The following is a 12,021-nucleotide window of genomic DNA, read 5'->3' as shown; positions in this document are numbered from 1 at the left end:
AAGGGGTGATGACATGTGTCATATTTGATGATCAAGATGGTGATTTGTTGATATGGATAATGATTTGTAGGTTAAGGTTATGGGTATGAAAGTGAATTGGATATGAATAATGGTTTGTGGGCTTTAGTGTATTGGACTTGAGTTTTAGGAAGGTTGTAGGTTATTTGGGATTGGATAAGGTTTGTTTTTGGATGGGGTTGGATGTGTTGGTAATCTTTTAGGGCTTCGGTAATGTGGAATTATGTTAGGTTGGATAAGGTGAGAGATTAATTTTAGAGGGTTGAGGGTTTGTGGGTCCTAAACAGGCTTGGGGTATTTTGATTCGGGAGTGAAGCAATGAAAGGTAGAGAAGGTGGTAGGATAGGTCAAGTCTTTTTGGTGGGCCCATTAGACCCTTAGGGGGTCTTAGGGACCTCGTTTCGATCAAAATGTCACTTTTTATTGATTTGGGCTTTTGAGGCCCGTTGGCAAATTTTGTTGAAAATCTAATATTTTGGGGCTCTTTCGAGTAAGGGCCCGTTCAAATTGGGGTGTCTACATGTAGGTTATCTCATATTAGACACAAAACCATTATTCTAATATGACTTAAACATTGATACTTTTAACCTTGAAAATACAGTCATGCATAAAAATAAAACCTTATTAATATTTTAACAATAATTCACTCAAAACTTGTAAGAATGATAAAATCTTGGATTCGTTGGATAGGTAATTGAATAATCTTTCAAACAACACAAAAACAATTTAATATGACAATTTTTTGACCCCTTAAAATAAGGCCTAAAGAAAAATAATATGAATACTGCCTATACTTGAATCAAACATCTAAAATAATTCAAATACAATTCAAAACTTAAAAAAAATATTTAATCTAAAATAATTCATACAAAATAAAAATGATAAAAAAAATTAAATATTGACCCAAATAAGTGAAAACATAAATAATTACATTTTTTGTTGGAACCCTTTATTAGTGGCTTGATTTGCATCCCCCATTATGAGAATAGCTAAAAAAGTCAACTACTATATTTATTTATCTAAACATATGATTAATTGAAAAATTATAAATAAGAACGAATTTACTTGATATATTTGACCACCCTTCGTATTTTCCATGGGGTCCATGTATCTTAGATATGCATTAAAGCAACAACACTGAAATACTACCAACACAAAGTTCCACAGGCATAACTTGATAGTTCAATCAATTATCAAATTGTTCTTCAAAATCTTCAGATTCCTCAACTCCCTCATATTTCCAAATCACTTTTCGAGTCCCTGGCCGTTTCGACGATAATTTGGAATTTAGAAACTACATACTCTTAGGTTCGCAATATAAAATTCTCGAATTCGATGAAATACTTTTAGAAACCACATAACGCTAGGAAAATCCAACTCGAGACTTAGAAATAATCATTTTGTGATCATAAGAAGCTTTACGCTAAAATTATGAAACCTCATAAATTATCAAAATACCCACGCATTTAGAGATCACATTACGCTTAGGAAAATCGTTCTTAACATATAAAATAACAATTTCAAACTAATTAACGATTACACAATTTTCCATCAAACATTTTGAAAATTACCAAAACGTCTCTTGTGGATCCTGCACCCCTTTCCACATCAAGAAACCACGAACAACTTGCAACATTGAAAAGTGTTTTCCAACCTAAAAAAATCCCTTTAAAGGGTAAAATGATAATTACATATAAACAAAAATAATAATAAAAACCTTGATTAAATTTTTAAAAAAATTCTTAAATCATAAAAAATAATACACATTAAAAATCTTGAACAATAATAAATCATCACAAGATAACAACGACACAAAAAATCACTTGGACCTACTTCACAAGAATTAAATTCAAATTTCTATTTTTGCAGTCAAATTTTCCATGTGGGTCCCACTCAAATAATTTAAAAAAATTGAAACATAAGCTTTGGTCAATCCATATAAATTACCGTTTTGCCCATGAAAAGAATTTTTGCATTTCAAGTCGTTTTTCGATGTTCTGGGATGTTTTGGAATCGGTTTTTCGTAAATAATTCAATGGGATTATGGGTTTGTGTCATTCACGAATTTTTTTGCATGAAACGATTGTGAACTTTATGAGGGGCATTTTCGTAACTTTGTCAAATTTGTAAAAAATTGGTGAAATGATTTATTTGATTTCAATTTGTTGTTTTATGTGTTCGAAAGGATTTTCCTAAGTATAAGGGGGCTCTAAGGATGTTTTAATGTTAGGGGTATTTTGATAATTTGATCATTTTTTAGTGATTTTTATCGTAAAACTTTTTTTTGCCTACAAAATGATGATTTCTATGTTCTTGAAGTTATATTTTCCTAGCGTAGTGTGGTTTCTAGAGTTTTGTTTGATTGAGATACCTCATCTGAATTTCTGAAACAAATCTAATAAGAGATATAACATTGGAATAATCATCCATCATTGAAAATCGTCGCGATTGAGTTGACGAGTTGATTAATCAGGCGAGTGCAAAAATGGGGTGTTTACAGATGCCCCTCTTTGGCAGAGGATTGAAGCAAACTAGATAGAAAATCTATTTTGATAGATAGTGCTATATCTGAATGCCAAAGCTAGTGACAGTTCATTTTACAGTTTGATTTAGCAATTCGTCGAGGCGTTCGGATCCTTGAGGGTAAAATTCTCTCCTAACTAAAAATATGCAAGTGTGTGTACTTGAAATCTGAGATAAACCTCAGAAGGTTTGAGTGAAAATTGAGTAAAATCTAAGCAAAATCTGAGCATAATCTGAACATAAACTGAGCATAACTGAGCATAAATTGAGCATAATCTAAGCAAAAGTTGAATGTCTTACTTTACCTACCCTAGGTGAAAGAGTAATGAATTTTTTTTTTTTTGAAAATCCTACTTTACTTTCTCGGGGTGAAAAAGTAATAGACTAATTTTCTAGGACTCTTACTCTACCTACTCGGGGTAAAAAAGTAATGGACTAATTTTTTGAGGAGTCCTACTCTACCTACTTGGGGTGAAAGAGTAATGAACTAATTTTTTTAGGGGTCCTACTCTACCTACTCAGGGTGAAAGAGTAATGAACTAATTTTCTAGGAGTCCTACTCTACCTACTCAGGGTGAAAAAGTAATGAACTAATTTTCTGGGAGTCCTACTCTACCTATTCAGGGTGAAAGAGTAATGAATTAATTTTTTGGAAGTCCTACTCTACCTACTCTGGGTAAAAGAGTAATGAACTAATTTTCTAGGAGTCCTACTCTGCCTACTGTAATAATTTTTTTTTTTTTTTTTGAGAAAAAAATGGGGGATTAACACCGCATTTGACTTTTTCTTTTAAAAAGTAAAGAGTTGGATTTTATGAAGGTCCGGTCAACATTTTAACTTTCTTTTGAACCTCAGGGGTTTTCAAAAATTGCTATCAAAAGGATAACCTTTTAATTCAGGGTTAACTTTATCCTTGGGGTTGATTAAGCTTCAGAACAAAATCCCCCTCGTTTGAAAAAAAACATTGCACTAGGAATAGGTGAATCAGTTTGAAAAAGACTATCATTAGTGTAAAGGAGAACTACATACTTTAGAAAAGGAAAATGCCCCTTGTTTTGAAGATTTGAAATCTTTGATTACCGCAAGCGCAATAAAGATTTAACTTTTAACTTTTGACTTTTTATATTGAAGATTCTGAGTTCGATTAAAAAAAATTAGAACAAAATATTTCTTTTTGAAATTCATCATAGAATCTATTCTTTCTCCCCGTCGCTTCACTTAGGGACATGAAGCTCTTCAGATTAATCATAGACGAGATACTTGTATCCACTAAGTTTATATTTGATTTAAACTGGATATTGAAACTTAATCATTCGGACTTCTAATATTTCGACTTGGTCCACCTTTTAGCTTTTCAATTCTCCGGAGATTTTTTTTTCTGTTGCTCTAATTTTTGCCTAAATTGCTTTTTCAAGTTTTCAATCTAGCGAACTTGCTCTAGCTTTTTCCTAGATCGCCTCTTCAGGTTTTCAATTTAGCGAGCTTATATTTTTTATTTTTGCTCTGATTGTTGTCAAGATCGTCTTTTTGGATTTTCAACCTTCCAAGCTTGCCTAAGCCGCCCTTTTGGGTTTTCAACCTAGTAGGCCCCAATTTCTTTTTCTTCCCTTTTGAATTTTCGGAGATACTGTTTGATCATGCTTTACTACCTTCCTTGGATTTTTTGCACAGTACGTAGGAGAACTTTCATGGGTAGACTTAGGACTTGGCATAAAAAGAAAGGAATTTTGAGGCTCAAAAACCCCAGTGTCCCTTATGTGGCATTTCTTTTAAATTATTTTCTTTTTCTTCGAATTTTCTTCCCTATTTTGACAATATTCTTTTTCTTTTGAATTTGTTTCTTTGTGTGGGAATATATATATATATATATATTATTATTATTATTATTTTTATTTTTATTTTGATGTAGTCGGGCCTGAAGTAACTTCTCAGGTTGCCTACGTACTCTAGATTTTTGGGATCAGACCAAAGTATAGTTCGAATTTCCCCTCCCCTAGGTTAGGTGATCAGACTGAGAAAGAAAATAACTTGTTTTTTTTTAAAGACTACAAAAGACTAAGAAAGAAGATATTGAACTAGGTAACATGAAATTGATTCGGCCAAAGATGACCTCCTTAAATGTGGTACCGCTTGATTTGATCAAGGTTTATTGGTTATGATAGTTCAATTCTATCATGATCTTGAAGTCTGACGGCTTTTTCAAGCAGTATGAACTGATCTCTTTGATTTGGTTCAGACTTCTTCCTATAGTCGAGGAGTACTCAATTTTCTTTGAAGTCTGATGGTTAAATCCTTGACTTGTAAGTAGCGAACTTTGACTTTCTTGTCAAATGTGCAAATGACTCTTCTTTGATAAGTTTGCATGTGGTACAGAACTTTAAGTTGTTTTTCTTCAATCAAGTTTAGTTCTTCATACCCTTGATATAATCTGCTTCTGACAATTGACTTTCCTTTTATATCATATAACAACGAGCACTACAACTTCCATAGAAGATCGAGTTGAAGTTTGACATACTAAGGGTGCAAAAGATAATTTCATATACCAATCTCAATGTGACCGACACCTCTTTTATGATGATAGTTTCAAGATCTTTGTTGGCCACTTTAATTGCTCCATTGGTCTTATTCTAGGAGCTCTATTATGTTGAGAAGTCCAACGTTGATATATTTCGTAACTTTTTATCTGATTATGTGAGTCCATTCTGGTTTGTATACAACACTCAAGCTTAACCAACATATCCTCATAGGACCACGCGAGCAAATCTTTTGAATTTTCTGAATAAATTCATTATCTCTTTGTATTCTTCTGGGAATAAGTTAGTTCTACTCTAAATTTCTTGGGAATTATTTTTTGTTCCAAGGTCAATGACATTCGCTTCCTTGATTAGAGATCAAGCAAGACATTTATCTCCTCATTCAGGAGGGGGTTCCTTATTAAGGGAATTTCTCCTTGAAATCAGTTTATTAGTTAATTCGTTAATGCATTCGAGGTATTTAGAAATTTCATTTATTCAATTGAATTCAGATGGGTGTCTAATGCCATTGTAAACTCGATAAACTAACTTGACTCAACAAAGATAAAAAAAAGACAGATTTGATTGTTGAATTGATAATATAAAAAAAAATTTGACTCAAGACTCAAAAACTAGAGACAATTACCCACAACGGGCTTGATTACAGATTGAGAACTTAAGACATCATTTTCAAGCAAAAGGACTGAGTTTTCTTCTCCAAATTCTTTGCCTTGTTCAGACTTACTTCTTCTCTCTTGGCCAAGGCTGCATTTGGTAGCGAGAACCTCATTAGGGACCATCACTCTAGTAAGAGGGGGGCTGGGAGGCTTATGATTGACTAAATGGATGAGAAAGATTGGGTCAAACGAGAGTTGAGTGTTGGATACCATGTTTAAAGTCTGAGGAGGTTGGTAAGTGGTTAGAGGGTTGGTGGTAACATCTGGCTGCTCAGGGGTAGGGACAGTAACTTTTTTGACTTCAATAAGATCTTGAATTGTGTGACGAAGAGCGACGCAACGATCAGTAGGATGACCAAAATTTTGGTGAAACTCACAAAATAGGTTGGGATTGTGAGAAGTGAGGAGCGAGTTTGGTAAATGTCAAGGTTAGAGAGGTGTAATGAGCCCTTTACGTAATAGTTTCTAAAAGACAAGGCTCAAAGACATCCCAAGATCAGTGAATTTCCTACGTGGTCGAGGTTGACTGAGGTTAACTTGGTTGGTAGATTGGACAGGGGTAGCAAATGTACTGGCTACATAGGCGTGATTAGTACTAGGCTTGGAATTGGTGAAGAGCTTTTTGAACTTATCGTCAGAAAGATTAGAAATGACCCCGACAACAAAGGCATCTTCCAATTGGCTACCGACTTGCAACAGAGACTCGAATGTAGGAAGGTATTGGGAGACTAGATGTCGAGCATACCCTTGTGAGAGATTTTTTAAGATAATAGCCACTTGTTCTTTCTCTGAAGGTCTATCCACATTTGTGCAGCCTTGGCCCTTCAACGACCAATGAAATCAGTAAACGTTTCCCTATTCTTCTGTTTAGTTGACTCCAAATCCATTCTTGAAGTTTTAATCTCGGTACTATATTTGTACTGATGCCAGAAAGCCTTTGACATTTTCTCCTATGTACATACTGTAATTGGATCTTGAGACATCAACCATCGTAGAGCTGATCCTGATAGAGTCCACTGAAATAACAATGTCATCTGTTCATCACTGAGCCCCATAGTGCGCATGTTAGTAACATACACCTTAATATGTTTTTTTTGCATAACCTATCCCACTGAACTTGTCCATTTCAGGCATCAAAATTTTTTCTGGGAAATGAATTCTAGGGATACGATTCAGAGCTTCAATGCATGTTGCAATTTCATCAATACCTTTTATATTCTTCAGAGCTGACTCCAACTAAGACATCCTGTTGACTAACCTAGGATTTTTATCAATATGTTCTTCATCTCCGTCAAGTTCAAAGACCTCATGTGAACGTCTTGCTGTATTTCCTTCTACATTTTTTTCTTTTGGGTCGTCAAGGGGATTGCCCGTTGATTCTAAAATCTGTTCTAAAGCATCTACCTTGCCTTTTATACTGTTGATATCATTGGCAAAAACTGTCAAAATCTTACGAATCTTTGTAAGCTCAGATTCTGAAGTAATTTCTGCCCGTTGACTTAATACTAACGTTCCTTTTAATCGACTGAACTTACGACTCCAACTAGGAGGTGAACGCTTGAGTTTGGGTGCAATGATAACCCTGAAAATCCCATCAAAGGTGGATTACTAGTTATGGACCCTAGAGTAGACTTTTAACAAATAGAGATTCCTTTTGATAGCATGAGTTAACCCTTAGATTCAAAATCTCTAACCAATGAAATATTTCGATAAGGAAATATTACATGAAGATGATTTACTAATCTTGTTAAGTATGAAATATTCAATCCATTGAATTAAACTGGTCGATGCAAGGTGATTGGGACTATGTATCCATTTGAGTTTGGGCCGGTTCGACCCAATGGATCTGAATATTCCATTTATATCACTTCATCCAATATTTTTAAGCCGATTAGTTCAACCGGTCTATATGTTGATCCATAAGATCCATTTACCAATTGAGCTAATTGGTTTAACTTGATATTGACCAGTATGTCTCATCAATTAAGTCTATTGGGTTGGACCAATTGGAGTGGTGTAGACCGGTCTACCCACTTACCTTTTGATTGGATTAAATAGAACAACCCGGGAACATCCATAGTCGGTTCGAGTCGTGACCTATAGGAAGGCTCATAGACTCTAGGTTACTACGTACAATGCAATTTATCTGGCCACCCTTGCCCAAATGCATCTATATACCTCTCGAGCGTACTCAATCAGACGGTACATGGTGACTTGGTTTGATATACCGTATAGGTGATAATTTAAGAATCTAACTCAAATCTCTAAAGTCAAAAATAGCCAGTTTAATTCCCAATTAAGAGGTGGCGCACGATGCTGAGCACTGGCACTTTTAAGTCACCTCTTTTCTAGAATAGACGTAGTCTATCCCCCTTGTACCGTAGTATATCGGGACAGGATCTCGCTTAGGCACTGATTTTAACCAAGAAGTGCAATTGGTGAACTTTGATATATTGTATAGGTATGAGTCTAGGGTTGGAAATTAGGATATGTGACTGTACGACTTACAATAGAACAAAAGGCTCAGGTCACTCCAGCATGGGTGCATCGATATACCTTTCAGTGTCACCTGATCAAACGGTACTGATGCCCCAGTTTTATATACCATAAAACTACGTGACTGGAGTTGTGGTTTTCATTAATGACGTCTCATCTCCGAGGAGACCGGGCCATGCACTAGTGCCACGTTGGCTATAAGGGACAGGCAAGCATGTAATGCAACAATATAAATGTGCTAGTGGTGTGTGCAAAGTAGGGTGGGGTGTGCCCGGGGAATTTTTTATATGAATAGGCCCGTGGGTCAGATCAAACCATCACAATATGGATCTCACATTAATACTAATCAAAGTACACAAAATTCATAACTTCGAGATCAAAAGCAAAACAAGCATATAAAAAATATATATGTAGAGATCATAACATATTAGATGGGCAATCACAACATATCACATCCAACATTGAAACATGCATAACATGAACCAGAGCAATGTTTTATCTTATTTTTATGGTCTAATCAAAGATCACTTTGAGTGACCTTAAACAAATCGAGGTTCTCAAAGAATATTAAACTGAGGATAAAATGATGATTATTGAGGTGAGGAGTGATGAATTTTTTTTTGCCACACGGTGAAGTCCATGACCATTAGCATGATTTGAGATCTTACTAAATTGGTGAGGATAGCCTTACCACTTGTGAGTTTTTTTCTTTTATGTAACTGGCAGCACTCACACAGAACACTCAATTTTTTTTATATCATGTTAGCTGCCATCACACAATCAATTTATTTATTTATTTTTTATGTTGTTGGCAACACAACACTCACAACATAAGAATGCAAGTGACTTCATCTTAAATAATTTTTCTTTTATTGCTGCCAGCACACTCAGCATTCACAACAAATCCTCTTTTTTTTTTTTTTAATAACAACCTTCATATAGTAGTGAGTTTCTGTGATGAAACTGCCAAAAAAAATTATTTTAAAGAAGGACAAGGTGGGCCCAGTCATGATTTGCAAAACAAAAGCCTTACAAAACATTTTTTCTTTTATTATATTTGCTGCCAGCACATACAACAATTTTTTTTTTGATATTCTACTTTTTGCAGCAAATGAAGATTTTAAGGATTTATAAACCAGATGAAACATGAAATTGGTTGAAACAAATGGGTTTTACAAAGATAGATCAAGTTCCTTGTAAATTTATAAACAGGAAACAAAAATTCAAATATTTTAGAACCCAATTTCATGACAGAGGATCAATCGAAAGCAACTTGTTTCAAATAAAGTTTTTGAAATTCTTCGATCATAACAGCTCCGAACAACAACCAAGTACCCAAAATTTAATATTTGTACACTTGACGATTCACGTCTGAATGCTCCAACACTAAATGAAGCCGAAACAAAGAGAACAAGAAGCTGAATGAGGAAAGCTTGGGTTTATAAGCAGAGATCGACAATGAGACAACGATGAAATGAAGGCAAATGAGAAATCGGTGCAGAACAAGAGGGATCTCACGTTTGTATCTATTATTCCTTCTAATTCGACAAAAAAATCAGCAGAAGATGACGATGACGAACGATCTGACCTCTTTGGGATTCAGATTTGTTCTTCCAATCGACTTCCTAAATAAGAACCCAAAACGTTGTTTCGGTTCTCCTTCAAAAATTCATGTCGGAGGGAGATTATGCACGTCGAAAACACTATAAACCTGAACGCCAGAACGATAGACTCCAAGGCCGAGCCAATACGTGTAGCCATTAATAGGAATGAGATTGTTCAGAAGCTAATGCGATTAAGATATCAAGTTTCAATGAGATTCGGTAAAAAAAACGTTTAATTTCCTGACTTTATGAAGAATCGAGATGCAGCTTGGAAAGAACATCGGATCGATTGTGTCGCAAAAACCCCAATCTTTCGAACATTTACTGGTTGAAGAGAGAGAGAGAGAGAGAGAGAAACGCCTCTCTTACTTTGTTGCCCCTTCTTTGTACAAATGGAGAAGAAGGTAAAATAAAAAAAAAATATATTTTTTTTGCTAACAGCACACCAGCACAATGGTGCTATTTTTTTTTTTTCGATTTTTGTTATTTTTTTTTTGTGAAATTCCTTCATCACGCACAACAGCAACACTTTAAAAAAAATCTTTTTTTTTCTCTCTTTGATACCATTCATCATGCACATATTTAGATGAAAAAGAAAAAAAAATTATTATCAAAGGAACACCGATTAAAAAATTATTAAAAAAAAACATTTATGGCTCCTCATCCCAACCACCATCATTCCATCCTTATTTCATTAACCTTTGAAATCTTGAATTATTTAGGATTATCAAAAGTGACCCTTAATTGGACCATGAAAGAAATAAAGAATACCATACTCAAAATTTGAATAAATGATCCACACTCAAGCCAAAAAATAAAAATAAAAATAAACAAATAAACATATAAAAATAAATCAAAATAAAATAAAAAACTAAGTCAATTTTACAATGCACTAAAATTTGGGATTTTTTTATGTTTGATCATCAAAATATCCCCAATGGAGTCGCCACTGAAAGCGTCCTCGATCCGCATGGTGTACGGATTTGCTTTTAATTTTTGAGGTTTGGGAGTCGCCATCTAGTTATTACGGTCTAGGAACCGAATATTGACTCTAAATAGATGAAAGCAATTAATCTACGAATAAAAAGAGACTATGATCCGGGGATCATGTTACGGGGTTGGAAGGTGTTTGGCACCAACCCCGCTCGACAAACACCGGTTTTTAATAACTCCCAAAAAGGATTACATTGCTAAAAGACCTTAAATTAATAAAACAAATAATAAAAAAAAAATAAAAAGATATACCTAGATGATCGCAACGATTTGTTTCCTCAGTACTAATGGGGAGTGTCCTTGTACGAGTTTCCTTACTTTTCTTCCGTCACTGGATTTGCTTCAGATCTCCAAGTTGAGGTGTTTTCTTTTTAGATCTGAGTATTTTTGTATTTTTTGAAGGGTTTCTGGGTGTTTTTTGAGTAAAAGTTGGGGTTTGGATGTTAAGTAGAGAGTTGGGATTTCAAATCTAGGATTTTGGGAAATGTGAGGAAACTTTTTGACCTATCTTTTCTAGGGTTTCTTCTGATCCGCGAAATTAGGTTGTGGAAGCTTCTATTTATAGATTTTTTGGAAGAATTAGGGTTTGACTAGGTCTTTTTTTAGATAAGGTGAATTAGGGTTTTGACTTAAGTTTTATTTGATTGACTAGGTTTCTTTAGATTAGGGTTTTAATTAGGATTTTGACTTAAGTCTTATGAGATTGACTTGGTCTTTTAAATTAGGTTTTTTAATCTTACGTACAATGAAAGAATATATTTTTAAGTTTTGTGGAGAACCCCCTAATTATATATTTAATAATTTGGACCCCCAGATGGAAAGATCTTTTAATAAATATCAAGGGGCTCCACTTAAATAAGTGGACAACGGTCAACAATTTTGCCTGAGGGCTCGATTGATTAATTTTCTTGATTTAGATTTTTAAATTAATTTTATTAAGATTTTATTTTATGTTAATTAATTTTTTATTTATTAATTTCGAAATTTATTTATTTTTTAAATTAGAAAATTATCGTTTTGCCCATGAAGAGAACTTTTGCGTTTCAAGTCATTTTTCGACGTTCCGGGATGCTTAGGAATCAGTTTTTCGTAAGGAATTCAATGAGATTATAGGTTTGTGTCATTTACGAATTTTTTTCATGAAACAATTGTGAATTCTATGAGGGGTATTTTCGTAACTTTGTCAAATTTGGTGAA

This window comes from Akebia trifoliata, chromosome 8 (genome assembly GCF_017979445.1).
Source record: "Akebia trifoliata isolate Shusen 1 chromosome 8, ASM1797944v1, whole genome shotgun sequence".
Classification (NCBI taxonomy): Eukaryota; Viridiplantae; Streptophyta; class Magnoliopsida; order Ranunculales; family Lardizabalaceae; genus Akebia; species Akebia trifoliata.
Note: the sequence above shows the minus strand (reverse complement) of the source record.